The 5,000-nt window shown below is 44.6% G+C and overlaps 1 pseudogene; it reads left to right on the top strand.

The window, feature by feature from the left end:
- Nucleotides 1-5,000, top strand: part of LOC120845708 — a 9,659-nt pseudogene that overhangs the window by 2,714 nt on the left and 1,945 nt on the right.

The raw sequence follows: 5,000 nt of genomic DNA, 5'->3' as shown, positions 1-5,000 counted from the left end.
AAATGTAGCCATTCTGGCTACCGCATTAGATGAGGCTAAGACCTCGAGGAAACCCCTGTTCCTTGCCAGTGTGGACCTCACCAAGGCGTTCGATCGGGTTTCCACGGAGGCCATTCTACGGGGGGCAGCCCGTGCCGGTCTCTCGGCACCGTTTCTGGAGTACCTACAGAGTCTGTATGGAACCTCGGAGACGGTGCTCGGGTATGGAGGGAAAACGCTCTTGGTGAGGCCCACTACTGGGGTGAGACAGGGAGATCCTCTTTCACCTGTACTGTTTAACCTCGTGCTGGACGAGTGGCTCAGCGACCTCGACCCTGAGATAGGGTTCACTAGTGGGGAATTTAAAGTCGACGCCATGGCTTTTGCCGACGACCTGGTCGTAATGGCGTCGACTCCGCGGGGACTCCAGGAAAGACTGGATGACCTCGCGGCCTTCTTGGGCCCACGAGGTTTGGAGATTAACGCTGCCAAATCTTTCACACTTGCCCTCCAGCCGTCTGGGAAAGAAAAGAAAGTTAAGGTTGTCACAACCACCATCTTCCATGTCAACAACGAGCAGCTTCCCGCCAACGATACAGCGACGGTGTGGCGCTACCTGGGCATCTCGTTTTCCGCCGCAGGCAGGGCGCCCATGCCGTTGGAGCGGGAGCTTGCGCTGCTGTTGGGTAGGGTGTCTCGGGCACCTCTGAAGCCTCAGCAGCGTCTGGTGGTCCTGAGGACCTACCTGATGCCTCGTCTTTATCATCGTCTTGTCCTCGGCCCTTTTACGGCCAAGCTGCTTGTCAAGTTGGACCGCCTCGTGCGTGCCTCGGTACGGCGTTGGCTAGCACTGCCGCATGATGTGCCGCTCGGCTACATTCATGCAGAAACTCCGGCTGGCGGGTTGGGAGTCCCCTGCCTCAGAACCGCCGTGCCAGGACTGCAGATGCACAGGTACGAGCTTTTGGCACACAGCAGCCACCCGTCCTGTGCTCAGACCCTGCGTTGTCGCCTCATAAAGGAGGCCCTACGGCACGCAGATCGTCTGTGCACGTACGAAGGTGCGCAACTGCGGTCCAGTGAAGCACGTTGCCGGTTCTGGGCGGGGAAGCTCCACCGCAGCTGCGACGGACGTGCACTCGCTGAGTGCGGCAATGTGCCCGGCTCACAAAGATGGGTGGCCGAGGGAACTCACCTCTTGCCTGGCCGGGAGTTTATAGACTGTGTCAAGTTGCGTGTGAACGCCATGCCAAACCGGACACGCACGAAGCGCGGTCAGGGTGGCAGCAAGAGATGTCGTGCTGGCTGCAACGAGCCGGAGAGCCTGGGACACATCCTTCAGCGGTGCCACCGCTCTGACTTCAAACGTATAAAAAGGCATGACAACATTGTAGAGGAGCTTGCGACTCGCCTGCGGAAAAGGAGGTGGGATGTCCGGGTTGAGCCCACCGTACGAACGTCAGAGGGTAACCGTTTCCCAGACCTCGTGGTGTCCAACAAGGACACGCAGGTTATCTTGGACGTCCAGGTCGTCGGCCTTCGCATTAGTCTGGGTGATGCGCACCGTCGGAAGGTTGCGAAATACTCCGTGCCGGAGGTCCTGGAGCAGGTGCGGGGGAGCCGTCAAACGGATCCCCTTGTATCCAGTGTCACCCTTTCCTACAGAGGTGTGTGGGCGTCCGAGAGTGCCCAGGTTCTAGCGGACCTGGTCTCGGACGCGAAGATTTTAAAGTCCTAACAGTGAAGTGTCTCCAGGGGGGCCTGGTGTGTTTTCGTGTTCATCAGCAGATGACGACTGTGGCGTACCCACGGGTGATGGCGCGTTTGGCGCCCTAATAGTGCCCCCGCAACTAACCCCCCCCCACTTTCTAACTCAGTGGGGGTTTTGAAGGCCGCTCTCCCTTGAATGAGAGTTATAATACGTTTTTCTTCCTTTTGTCGGGTGTGGGGGGTGCTCACGCTTACCTGGAGAGGGCGTAACTCGGTCCCCCTAACCCCCTTTTCCTTTTCATCTGGGGTCGGGTTGGGTTCCGTTTGGGTCCCTAGTCGGGGGGTTAACTCTCCCGAACTGGGGGCTGGACGGCCGGTTCGTTCCCCAATGGGTTCAAGCCACAGTGCCCTTCAGTCTGCCCGACGATGAGGGAGTAAAAGATAAATAGCCAAATGCCTCGTCATCTAATTAGTGACGCGCATGAATGGATTAACGAGATTCCCACTGTCCCTATCACATACAAGCATATGCAGATGACACGATATTAGTTATTACTGGAAAAACAAGACGAGAAATTGAAACAATAGCAAATATAACTTTAGAAATAATTTCTCAATGGTCCACCGAACATCGTCTGAATTTAAATTATTCAAAATGTTACTGTATGTTAATTGCAGCAGGTAAACGCCTTTCCCAAAGAAGACCGCCTACAGTAAGGATTAATAACCATAACCTGAAATATGTAACCACATTACGATTATCAGGGGTTGTCTTTGATGTAAACCTATCCTTTATACCACACATAGAATATCTTAGAGAAAAAATATTAAAACATACATTAAAAATGACAACTTTTGCCAAAATACATTGGGGAATAAATCAAAAACAACAAAAAGAATTATATTTGAGGTGCATAGAAAGATATATAGTTTATGGTGCCAGTATATGGTGGAGAGAAACCCATAACACACATTTATTAAGAAAAGTAATTTCGCTACAACGGATACCTCTCTTAAACATCGCGCGAGCATACAATACATCCAGTAATCTCAGTCTTCCCATATTATGCAACATCCCACCAATACATATTACACTAAAAAAAGAAGTTAAACAATTTTTAATTTTCCAAGAAAATAAAGAAATAGAATGTAATAACCAATTATATAATAAACAGAATACTGAATACATGTACGATCGCTGGATTTTACATCCCTCAAAAAAATTTAAAATAGAATTCCAACAAAACACAACCGTTTCCTGCAACCTACATATATATACAGATGGTTCTTTTTCTCCAAATAAAGTCGGTGCAGCATTTGTGGCCATATTACCAACAGGGACAATAGAAAAGGTATCACAATTTAAACTTCCCAATTATGCAACCATATATGATGCAGAAAGAATAGCATTCGAAGAAGCATTAAAGTATATATAATTAATAAAAGCAATTCGGAAAGAATAGCCATACATACAGATAGTCTTTCACTCCTTCAAAATCTCGCGAACATCCAAACAAAAACAGAAACCATACATAGATTAAAACAATTAATAATACAAATACAAAATAAAAATACCATACATTTTTTCTATGTGAAGGCTCATGCAGGTGATGAAGGGAATGATCTGGCAGACCACTACGCGAAATTAGCACACTTTAATGGAAGAATAGTTTCTTGTCTTTATTCACAAAAAACCGTTAAAAAAGAATTAAATAAAGAAGTAAGGAGGGAATGGGATGATGAGTGGAAAAGATTGGGCAGAGAAAAAGAACTATTTACATGGATTCCCACTGTATACAACATACCGGAAATGTTCCCATCTTCACATCTTTTAACACAAATTATAACCGGGCATGGAAGATTTCCTTTTTATCTTTTTAGATTTAAAATAACGAATACTAATAATTGCTTTTGCGGACTTCCGACCGCTAATTTCGAACATTATCTAACTACCTGCCCTTGGACATTGACTTTCCGTAACGAATTAAACAAACTTAAATATACCGTATTCGATAATGCTACGAAATGGTCAATTTTGTCGAATGTCAAAGCCATAAAGGTTATGGAGCGGATGATGATGTTTATTCAGGAAGAGGTAGTAACCTAATTAAACACCAAAAAGGCGTTCAACAGAAAACAGCAGACAACAGGGAATGCAAGATGATGGCTGACAGGGAGGTGGCTTGGTTGACGGTTCATGGCGCGCCTTCCCTTATGGGTTGGTGGGGGGCTACTTGGTGCGCCACCCAGACCAAGAGTCGCCCGGTTTGGCGGATAAATATCTTGCGAACCCGCAGAGAAACCTGAAACCAAAAGGAAAACCTAATTAGAAACAAGGTTGTGGCGTACCATCCCTAAAAAGGTGGTAGGGGGCTACCTGGTGTGCCATCCAGACCAGGAGTCGCCCGGTCCGGCGGATGAAAATCTTCCGGACTCGCACGAAAAACCTTAACCAAAATTGCTGCTTTCAATTGAATTGAATGGGAAACATCCCTGCAACCTACAATTCAACATATTCTTCTAATTCTAACATCAACCCGCTAAGATACATCGAACCTTGCTGGCCACACATAAAGAGAAAGAAGAAAACATTACAATACTTAATTAAAAAAAAAAAAAAAAAACAATGTAAAGGGACAGATGGTGGATAATTCGATATGAGATATAAAATTTACAAGCCAGTAATTGTAACCCTTAACATTCTTTTTACAAAAAGAAAAAAAAATATATAACTTAACATTCTCCATGTTTCCAAATAGAAGAAAAAATGTAAATATGTAAATAATGTACAAATGTGTATACTGGGAGATCATGTGGATGGCCTGAATTTATAAACTAAGTATGAAAATAGAGTATACCCATCAAAACGGATCATTCTAAACTCAATGATGCAAGTGCTTTCACAAGTGTTACTGCCATATTCTCAAAATAACACATCTTTTAATGTCGTTATTTTGACCTTTAAAACCACTATTTCCCTAATTATCCTTGTACCCACCTTACATCAGTACATTATTGATAGAAATGACAAAATAATAAATATAGTTGAAAAATAAAAAAAAAAAATTTTTCTAAATTATATATTCTTAGCTTATCGTAATAAATACTCCACCGAAAGTAACCACTCAACACTAGCATAATCTGTTTTCACACACATCGCTAATTTTATTTCTCTACATTCGCACCATGTAAATAGCTGTACATAACCAATACGGACTTCACATAATAATTATTTCCTACTAACAAAGCATCGATTTCAAAATTATTCAAATTGTTTTGTGGCGCAATCTAGACAATATTCTACACTATAG

The sequence above is a fragment of the Ixodes scapularis genome, unplaced genomic scaffold, assembly GCF_016920785.2.
Source record: "Ixodes scapularis isolate PalLabHiFi unplaced genomic scaffold, ASM1692078v2 ptg001158l_1___fragment_3__unscaffolded, whole genome shotgun sequence".
Lineage (NCBI taxonomy): Eukaryota > Metazoa > Arthropoda > Arachnida > Ixodida > Ixodidae > Ixodes > Ixodes scapularis.
Note: the sequence above shows the minus strand (reverse complement) of the source record. Positions and strands in the feature narration are given on the sequence as shown.